The following is an 11,390-nucleotide window of genomic DNA, read 5'->3' as shown; positions in this document are numbered from 1 at the left end:
ATATACAAATTCTATTTTAATAATTTAATTAATTTAGTTTGGCTGCATTTTGTGTAAACTTTGAAAACTTCTTTCACTGAGCTAAATTAATCTGAAATGTTATTCCAATATAACAATAAAAGCATGTCTCTGTAGTGCAGTGGTGTGCCAGCCACAGCTGTTTTGGAGATTTGTACGGAAACTGACCCGAGGTCAAGCCTAAAAAAGGAAGTCAAATGCAACTCATGTGGCACTGGGGGAATGCTGAAAAAGCACAGAACATGTTCACTTTTTTGTCAGTTCTATTAAAGACATGTACAGCTTGTACAAGAATGCCCTTTAAATACACTGTGTGGAAAAACTATAAAATGCACCAAAATATTGCATATAACATTTGTCATCTGCTTGCTCATGGTGAGCCAACAGATGCACAGCTGCTTTCTCAAACATTTTCTACAAATAAAAAAACAATATGTTTTATTGAGATTTTAAACAATACATAGTTGTCAAAATCTCATAAAAATCTGAACTATGTGGCCTGCATTTGCATTAAGTCTAAGTCATGGTTTTTAATGGACAAAATTGCTCACAGCCCAGAGCGCCATTATTTCTGGCAGTGCCATAATCACAAGGGGAAAAAAGTTGTCTCAGCTGGGCCCAAATCTGATTTCTATTGCTTACTGTGATCTGTTTCAAGTTAACAGTGATGCATTTAAAAAAAAACAGCATTGCAAAGACCAGGGAACACGCAGACTTTGGAGAAGCTTGATCAAGGTTAGGTTGTAACACAATACGTCAAGCTTTGAACTCGTCACAGAGCTGTTCAATCTTCAGTCACCCACTCAGATTGAAGATTCTGTCAAAAGGAAAACTATTGATGCTCCACAAATCTGACCTTTTTGGAAGAATAGCAAACAAACAGCTATTGCTGAAAGAAAACCATATGAGTTTGTCTTGACACACTCAGGCAGGGAACACAGCAAGCAAGTGGGAGAATATTAGACCGAACTTCAGAAACTGAACTTCTTCATGTTGTGCTGATGATCAATGCTTTAAGAAAACCAGTTAGAGGCTGTTAAAGACTTGAATCTGGACATTCACCTTCCAAGAGGACAATGAACCTAAACATACAGTCATGATACAATGAAATGGTTTAGGCAAAAGCATATTCATGAGTTTAAATGGCTCAGTCAAAGTCCAGAGAATCTGTGGCAAGCCTTGAAAATTGATATTCAAAGATGCTAACAAATCAAAATTTTAGCTATTATGCAAGAATTCTTGGCTTTCACTTTCTAAATGTGCAAAAATACATAGAAATACCCCAAAGGCCCACAGTTGTAATTGCAGTAAAAGTTGGTCCTGAAGAAGGTGGTGGGGGCAAACAATTGTTCACTACACTTCCCTTCCATTTCACAATTATACATTGCTTTCCATAGGCTCGTCACATAAAATGGCATTTAAATAAATTCAAGTAAGTGATTTTAATGTGACATTTAAAAAGAACTCATAGTGTGTGAATACTTTTGCGGGAGTTTGTTACGGAAGACTAAAACAGAAGGTTAAATTTTTTTTTAAAAAAAACAAACTGTCATGTTCTCCAGAATTAAAACGTGATAAAAGCAGAACACAGCAGGGAGCAGACAGCTAACTCCATTCACAGTCTGCAATGTAAAGCTTTTTCTGTGCAGAGGCTCTGTGGAAATCAGCCCTCTCATTTGCTATCATCTCAGTAACTGTCTACTATAAAAACTGAGAAGAGGACAGATAAGTTTCCTCAGTTTGAGAATCAACTCTACTTCTAATCTGATTATTGTGTCTGCGAACACAACGCAGTCTGTCTTATCTGATTTGCTGATCAAGCAGCAGCCAAACCAAAGTAGTGAATTAACTGGTAGTACTAGTAATAATGGTGACAAAAGCTCAGACACAGGGGGGAGTGACGGCGAGAGATTACACCGTGTTTTCTGCTTTACATAAGAAGCTTATACCGTTGGGTTTTTCTGCGGAGAATTGCAGCAGTCAGATGGGCGCCCTGCTGTTCTCCTCTCCTACAGCTGGGTTGTCAGGGGGTCAGCCGCTCAGCCAGGGGTCAGGGAAATGCCACGGGAAAAATGACAGCAAACAATCTCAGACACATCACAAACTGGAGGGAAAATGGAGAACGCAGCGGTAACACAATCTCACGAGAGCAAACCTAAGGAAATCCTAATTGCAATTAATTAAAATGAAATTATATAGTCTACCTTTATTATTGTAAGGAGATAAGTTGATTCACCTTTACCCTCAAAATAACAACACTCCAGAGGTTTCACTCACTACAATCAATAACAGTTTGCTGCCCCCTGTTGAAACTAAAGCCTCCTATGGCTCAGTGAACAGCAGTTGATATATATTATTACTTCAGATCTTAATTAAATCTCCAAGCTGATTAAGCAGAAACAAGTCTACTTAATTGCATTGCTGAGAAAATATTATTTTTTATTATGTGCTGTGTGTTTTGATATGATGATGTGTAAAGTCAGAGCAAGACCCAGAGGGTTGATTAATTTGGCCTTTCAGAAAGATTGGATGTTGGGGGATTAATAAAGAGCACGCTGCTTCAGTATTGCCTGTCAAAATGTTCACACTGATACCTCTCCATACTCTCCTTTGGTCAGGGCCTATATAGAAAGCTGATGCAAAGCAGTTTATATAGGAAGTACAGCAATTAGCTTTCAGACTTTTCATGTAATAGAGTTTCTGTTGTATCCATTAAAGAAAAGTACACATTAATATACTGCTCAGATATGAAAGTTGTATCACTAATGCATATTTTGATATACAGGTCTGAATTCACATCAATAAAACAATAAATACAAAATAAGAAAAACTGTCAAACAGCATAAAAATGAAAAATAGAGTACTCTCAGAAAGTATTCATACTGTTTAAACTCACTTATGTGACAGATTGACAGAAAGTAGTCAAGTTTAAGTCTCGTTTATTTGTATACCACATTTCAGCAACAACGCAGTTCAAGGTGCTTCATAAAAACAACTTGCAGTCATCAATCACATTGTTACAAATAAAATCTGAAAAGAATGGATTTGTATTTGTAGAACTATCTTTTGCAGCAGTCAGTCATTTTAGGGGTTTTGTCAGCAACCAACCAATCAGTGGTCGCCATTTGATCCGAAGTACACGTCCCTTATGTTGGGGAACGAACCTCCGTCAACATTCCTGGATTCATCATCTCTAACACAATGTGGTCATAAAGAATTGGAGGAAAATAATAGGAAATCATGGTCCAGCGTTGCCAATGGGGAACATGTAATTCCGACAGCTGCCACCCAGAGGGCAGAAAACAATTTATTACATTTTCAAAACCCAAACAGAGTCTGGAATAATGAAAGAAATTGATCAAGGCCTGCAGCCGGCCTCACGTCCACTTCAATAAAATTGTGATCATTGGCAACAACCACAAAGGAAACAGGTAGCAAACATCCCATTTTTTTTCTTTATGTTGTTGTTTTTCTTTTTTGTAAAGACACCTATTGATAAGGCAAAAAATGACTCAAAAATGTCTCGGGTAACGCATATAGTACCACTGCCTCTGCCATTATAGCATTTTTTGTTTGTCAGAAGTTCGCTCTACTTCCGCATGGGGGCGGAGCCGGCGTTGTGTCAATCAGGGTGATGATTGGTTACATCGGATTGTGTGGTATTTTGGGGTTTCACAATAACGGAGGCTCAATACATGCATTTGTGAAACATAAACTCTGAAATCTGAAAATTGTGTATCATTTTCTTCCTACCTTACAATTATCCCTTTTTGTTGATCTATCATATAAAATTCCAATTAAGTATACTGTTGTCCATGGTTTTAACTTTGCAAAATGTGAATTAGATTAGGGGGCATGAATACTTTTCCAGCTCTTCTTGGATGAAAACCTACGAAAACTGCCCAGGTAGACTATATCTATCTAGTATTTCAACTTGCTGTAAGAAGTGTAAGAAGTTTAAATTGTGTTATAAATTACCATATGTATTGCAGTAAACGTGCAAAACCAGAAACTCAGCGACCTTATGTGCATCATCCTGTTTATTCAACATACAAACAACTCGCTGTTAATGGTTTAGAAGTGGAAATAAAATTATTCATTCATATTACATCAGTTACTAATATGAATATTTCTGAGAGCTGCTGCATATTGGGCCCACAGTTCCAAATATCACATCACAGCAAAATTATAATGCAGATGAAAGTAAATTGTAAACTAGCAGGTCAATTAGACCACAGTGAGTGATAGTCAGTGTTGCAAGAACAGTTGTGATCCTGTTGGCTTCGTGAGGCCATGACCTCCAGCATGCACTGGAGCATGATTCTCAACCAGAAAAGGTGGATTGCCTCTACTGGGTTTGGTGTTAGTTTCTTCACATTAAAACACAGAGCAAACTGGTCTGTGAAAGCGTACCGACTGAGTGCTCAGGCTGTAGAGTGCATCATGCTGTTCGTTTAGCTAATGGGAACTCATTTAACATTGTTGCTTAACTAACTGCCTCTATTAATGAACTTCAGTTCTAAATGTTTGTTCTATTTTTGCACTGAGGTTGTGTACTACAGCTAATTCTTTTCCTGCTATTTTATTGCTATTTGTTTTAATTTTTTATGCAAAGTGAGAACAACAATAAAATTAGTTTACAGTCTTAAAATAAGGTCAACATGTTTGTGGCACAAAAAGAAAAGAAAAAAACAAAACTGACTGTATTTGATCCCAATTAATTAGCCGAGGCATTTTGTTCGGATAAATGTTTCATAAAGTAATTTTTGATTAGTTTGAAGTGATTCAGTTAAAGAATTTCTGTTTGAGGCCATTTTAATCTCCACAGAGCTGATGTCTAACTCTGCAGAGCCCTGAACTGGCGCTGTTGTTTATTCACACTTTCATCTCCGCTGCTGTCACAACAAACCAAAGACTGTGTAGTTTTGAAAGATTTTGCAAATGCAGAAGAATAAACTTAGCGTAGATGTAAAAACAACAACAGAGGCGCCTGTCTTATTTGCGTAACCTGCTCTCAGTCTGAAGCTCCACCTTCACATCCCTTCTGTCTCTTTTTAGTTCTTATCTTCTTCTGTCCTCGCTCTGTCATTCCTCGTCTCTCTTTATCTTTAACTAGTTTCACCTCTCACATTCTTTCTGTTTCCTGTTCTGGTCTCTTTGTTTATTTTCCTCCTTACTTTCTCTCTTTTGTCTTGTTTGCCAGATGATCAGGTTTTTATTTGCAGTGAGTCTTTTTCAGATCATAAAGTTTGACATATTTTAATATTTCTTATCTTTACAGTGCTTTGCATAAATATTAATACTTTTTTAACTTGTTTTATTTTCTTATGTTACACATTACACAGTTACAAACCTCAATGTTTTTTATGAGGTTTTTGTGATAGACCAACACAGCATATTGCAGAATTGTGAGCATGAGGAAAACTTAGTGTTAAATGTTTATTTACAACTAAAAATCTGAAAATTATGGCATTCATTTACACTGAACCCTATTTATTCTGATGCCTCTCAAGAAAATCCAGAAGTTACTTAATTACTAAATTAAGTAACTTTTCTTTCTGTATTAACTATTTTCCAAATGACCTTATCAGGGACTGCAAGAACAGCCAACCTTCATATCACTTTTAGACAACTGGAGAAATATCATCTACCAAAAAGATGCCAAAATACACAATGCAACCCAATGAGGACCAAGTCGCTGACCTCTGTCCACTGCTGAAAGCACCAGCGATGGGCACATCAGCCTTCTTCCCTCAGGGTATGCTGAGGGAAGAAGGCTGATTTGCATTGGAAGTGTGATGCTTTTTAGCAATGTTCCTCTGGAAAACCTTGAGTCATACTCCAGGTTGCCAGACCAATTTGGACAATGGGAGAAAGCAATAGTACCCAGAAATACATGCAAGTGCCACATAGAAAAAATAAAAACTTTGCAAGGATTCACACAAAAGATCATATTTCTGTGAAGCTATGCAGTCCTTTCAAGCGTGCCACAATGACACCCTAAGCAAAGGATAGATTGTTTTTTTTTTCTCTCTAAAAAGATGAGGTTTGTACAGAAACCTTCTGTGAGGAAGGTTCATCTGAGGACATGGATTTATTTCTATGACCAGAATGAGGAATAAAGTCATAAAGCCTTCTCAGCATTTCTGGATTTTTCATTGGCTCCAGTTTGAGTTGAGGGGTTCATATCAATTACAACATTAATGACAGCTTCATTTTGGTTAGCAGCTGGGTGCAACTATTTCATGCACGCCTCTAAAGTATCCCTTCCAGCTCAGCCTTTATTGAATTTATTGAGGTGCTGCTTTGAGATGATTCAAATTCACAGCAGGCACTCGTTCAGTCTTAAGACAGCGTTCGTGCAGCTTATCTCATCCCTTCCGATTTGTCCTTTCTTGCAGATTGTTTCCCTTCCCTTTTGTGTGTGGGTGAACATCACTCTCTCCACAGTGACCCATTGCTCCACTTCCTCAGCATCCCACTGGCTGCTTAGCAACGCTCAGTGTCCATGGCAACAGATCCAACAAACACCCCCGCACCTCCTCTGCCTGCGACCCTTAATTAGGGCTAAAGTGTGAAAATCAGGAGGGAAGAGTCATGTAGTCAGGGAGGCCCAGGAGGAGCCTGAGCGCGGAGGTTCGAACCCAACAGGTTTTGTTGCTGATGCCTGCTAACTCATCAGAGATGTGGCAGTTTGTATCAGAGGGAGCTCAGACATGGTGAGGAGGTCAAACATCAAAACAGAAACGGGAGGACAGGAACAGCTGCGAAGCAACATGCAGCAGCTGATTGTGTTCGTTGGCTTTATTTCTGGAACAGATTGCTTCAGGTTTTTTAACGAATTGAGAAAAATACATGACCACATTTCCACATGATGGATAGAGAAATCTGAATCAAAGGGGAAAAACAGTGAAACAGCTTCATGATGCTCACAACTTGTGCTCCAATTAGTTTTACAGTTTCGCATCTGGTCAGCTGGGGCCATCTCATTACTTCATTTAACACCGCTTCAGAAGCTTCTCAGTTTAGACTCTTGGAACTCGTAACCTCGGTATCTTTGTTCTTAAAGAACAGACGGACATATGACTGAGTCTCTGTGCAGCAATGAAGCACAGAATCAGAGTCTTTAAGGTTCAACTGTGTCCACACACACTTTCTTTCAAAGGTCATCACCAAGACTTTTAAATCCATCTTCTAAAATTATCTCCAGTGATTAACAGCAGGTCTTCTTTTTATTCTTAGAGGATTCTTTATATACCATGACATATAGATGGTTGTAAAACATTGCATACCTTTCGAACCTCACCATGTTTTGTCACAATAGAATCACAAAAATCAATACATCCTAATGGGATTTTGTTTGATAGACAAACCCAAAGCCCTGTAGTTTCTTGTTTAAATACAAATAAAAAAAAAAAATAAAACTGAAATGTTCATTTCCTTTCCTGAGTCAATGTGAAACTACTGTTTGCTGAAATTACAGCAGCAAATCTTTTGGGGTGTGTTTTTTATTTTTTTATTTTTACCAGTTAGATTGGATAGAAAGAAAATGTGAACATCAATGTTGAAGCCCTACCACAAATTCTCATTTGGTTGTGTTTGTGGACTTTGACTGGGCCATTTCAACATTTCATGGTGGAAAGTAAACCTGCATCACAGTCTCAAACATTCTACAGCCACTAACGACATTTTTTCCAGATTCTTCTTGTTTTAGCGCCACTCACCTTCCAGTTGCCTCTGACCAACTTTAAAGAGCCAGATGAAGGAAAACATCCACGCAGCATGATGCTGCCACTATTTTGTCTAATGGTAAGGCATTAGTATCCCCCACTCATGCAAGTTTAAGTTTATTGTTACAAATGGGACAATACATATTGAACAAAATATTCTACCAACAAACTTGAGGAGTTTCACAGATCGGTCCACAGGGGGGCAGTCATTGTGACCAGGGAGAGGAGAAGTGGGGCGAGAACAGATATCTGCAGTAGCTGGTCCTGAATGTATTTTAGCTGTTCATGTTGTTAACTGAAAGACAAGTGAAACATTTAGTGAAAAATGAGATCTACAGAGACAGGATTATCTAACTAAAGAACTGAACTCACAATATGCCACAACTGATAGAAATCAAAACTCATAATCATAAATATTAGATAGAAAATGTAATTTCAGTTGTTATACTGTCTATTTGTGTCAAACAAACATTTCATACAAAGCAATAAGCTTACAGCAACACTGCAGTCTGTTTGATCTTTGTAAGCAAACTGATCTGATATTAAAGCTTATGCATTCATGTTTGGTGATCTCATGCTGCCTACCTCCAGAATATTGGAGGTAGGCAGCGCGTTAATCTTACTCCAGCAGATTAACGCGCAAAGGGACATGATAAATAATACAAGTGGTCCATTTTGCCACCATGTGTTCAGAACTGGATGTGATGATAGACGACTCAAGAGTTTTTAATATGGACTAAATATGTTGATATTGGTATACTTTATGTTTTGGAATGGAGTGTGACTGAAGAAGAAATTAACTCAGTTAAAAATGAAAAACGATACTCGAGAAATATATGGTGTATAAACGAAGTAGTAATGTTTCAATGATATTAAAAAGAGTGCTTGTATTTATGTATCAGCACATTAACTGCTGCATATTCATGTCGATGAAGATGTGGTGTAGTAAGACGACAGAGCCACTAGAGGGCAACGTACAATTAAAAATATGATGAACTGGTAGAAAAATCTAACATCCAGCAGGGGGCAGTACACGTCTGCTGTAAATTCTCTCTACTTGATCAAACTAACTGGAGAAACCCATCACTATTCTTCAGAAATGATTTCTATCAGTTAATCATTGCACTTTAGGTTAACAAAGAAATATAAAAAAGATAAAAATGGCCATGAAAATATTTATTTTACTGCTGTGTTCACTTTAAAAATTACCACTGAGAACAAGGAATTAGTCAGTGGATTTCAGTGAACCTTTATTGCAAGAGCATGTATTTTTATTATCTCAGAAGGTTCCCCTCAGCTCAGCTTACACTGTTTTAAATGATTTTTAAAGAACATGACTGAGAAAGGACTCTGGTGGATGAACTGGTTTGTGAAGACACCAAACAGGAAAGGGAGTCTTGGGAGAATATTTTCTTTCTAAACTTCAAAAATCACATCAATAAATTTAGTTAAAATCTCATTTTCAGACTGGTGACCTGGGTTTTTGATGGATGGATGGATGGATGGATGGATGGATGGATGGATGGATGGATGGATGGATGGATGGATGGATGGATGGATGATAACTATGTGTGGTGTATGGCTGAATACCACCCTCAACACATCATTCACACCAAGACACGTAGCAGTGATCATGTTGTTTGTATGTTTGGAAAAAGAAACATCTGAAAATACAGACTTTCCTGTAATGAAAATACAGAAAAAAGGCACAACTACAAAAAAACTTAGAAAAGTTTCAAAGAGAACTTTATGCTATTGTTTTTAAAAGAAAATAAGTTAACTTTAGATGCTTGTGAATAAGTTTTGAGTCTCCTGTCCACACACAGTAACAGTTTGCAGCATGACCATTATTGTGATGTGTGTAATTAGCGGCCCTCACTCTGAGAGACGTGAAATTGCGATGACAGGCTGATGCAGAAGATGACAGGGGTCCCTGGTGAGTTATCTTTAGTTGAACTGCATGACCCGATCCCTCTCTTCATAACTAAATGTTGAGATGAAATCTTACATTCAGCAGCAGCTAAATTATTCAAAATGCTTCTTCTAATATTTCTTCCGCTTTTGTACAAATTGAGAAATTCCCTCTTTATTTTCCCTCCAGTTTTCCTTCTGTTCATCCGTTTTCCCTTTTCTCGTTCATCTTGCTCTTCCTCTATCTCTCACTCCCTCCATCTCGCCACCTTCCCGCTCCTCTTTTTTTCCCACCTCCTCTTCCTCATCCTGCTGCTGTCCCGTGTGAACAGAGGCTCCTTTCTCTCCTCTCCTCTCCGCTTTGGATGACCGCCTGTTCCTGGAATTCAGAAGCCCCTCTCACTTTTAATTTATGCGCATATTAATTGGTCTCCATTGTAATTTCCACCGTGGGATACGACATGCAAATGCGCCGTGCATTTGCGCGTGCGTACGTGCGTACGTGCGTGCGTGCATGTCGAATCTTGTCTCTCTGTGCGCGCGCGCGATTTCCCCCTCCAGTTATGTACACATACATTTCTTCCTTCAGCGGGTTTTCACACTTAATTTAAACATCAAATTTATGTGTTAAAAATTGTAAAATAATAATTAAACGAACGATTTTTTTATTGTGTCTTTTATTCTTTAGTTTTTAATTTAAGAAACGATAATAAATTGATCAGAGATTCAATCTTTTTGTGCAATAGATGTAAAACTTAAAGGAACTAAATCATTTTTTGAAGTTTTAGCATCGAGAAGCAGACTAGTAAAGAAAATTGATACTTTTTTCGTTTCGAATTTTCAAAATAATTCATTTTTTTATTTTATAAATTAATACTCTGAAGAATAAATATATTTCCCTATATTTTTTTCTTTTTTTCTTTCCCTCTATAATGCATTTAAAGACGGGAAGAATGCGTTATAAAGAAAGACGTCAGACTTTGAATAAATGAGCTAAATTCTGCCAAAAATCTTTGGTTTCTGAGAATTAACTATAGACTTTTCATCTGCTGTAACTTTAAAACTGACGGAAGTATTTCAGTTTAATGTGTTGTGTGTGCGTGTGCGTGTGTGTGTGTGTGTGTAAGTCTCAGCTCGGTGTTTCCTGAAGAGTGTGTTAGCTGTGCAGAATCCAGGTCTGTCAAACACGCATATTTCAGATTGATTAAGGTTTTTCTTACCATTTATTCCAGCACACAGTTTAATCTTCTCCCACGTTCCTGCTGTGTTTTCTTCCAAAATATTTCTTCAGTTCCTTATAGCTGCTTCACTTCAGTCAACTAGGTTTTTTATGTTTGATCAAAAAAGATATTTCAAGCTTTGACTGTATTTCAGATTTTACCAAAACTGATCAACAACAGGTTGGCTGGTCACAGGTCTGCGGATAAAAGCATGACAAGCAAGAGACTGAAGTTATGCAACTTTAACTTTTATATTTATATAACAGACAGAGGCAGATTTGATGTTGTACAACAGGCGAAGAAAATATTTTTCCTTTACCGTGTTTTTTTAATTAATTAATTATTCTTTTTTTTAAATTTTGGACTTGTGTTTGAAACAGGTCATTAAAACGACAATCATTTTATTTCTTATCTCTCCACATTTAATACTGAATCAAAAAGAAAGAAAGAAAGAAAGAAAGAGAAAGAAAGAAAGAAAGAAAGAAAGAAAGAAAGAAAGAAAGAAAGAAAG

At 37.4% G+C, this 11,390-nt stretch overlaps 1 long non-coding RNA gene across 1 annotated transcript in view; it reads right to left on the bottom strand.

Moving 5' to 3' along the window:
- Positions 1-2,940: 2,940 nt before the first annotated feature.
- Positions 2,941-11,390, bottom strand: part of LOC107833298 (uncharacterized) — a 9,554-nt gene continuing 1,104 nt past the window's right edge. Inside the window, exons 2-3 of the long non-coding RNA XR_001659015.1 lie at positions 10,880-11,076; positions 2,941-8,043 (exon numbers count right to left, since the gene is read on the bottom strand). This is a non-coding gene — a long non-coding RNA (uncharacterized LOC107833298). The remainder of the gene's footprint in view (positions 8,044-10,879; positions 11,077-11,390) is intronic.

The sequence above is a fragment of the Poecilia formosa genome, unplaced genomic scaffold (assembly GCF_000485575.1).
Source record: "Poecilia formosa unplaced genomic scaffold, Poecilia_formosa-5.1.2 Scaffold359, whole genome shotgun sequence".
Classification (NCBI taxonomy): Eukaryota; Metazoa; Chordata; class Actinopteri; order Cyprinodontiformes; family Poeciliidae; genus Poecilia; species Poecilia formosa.
This window is presented reverse-complemented; position numbering and strand designations above follow the sequence as displayed.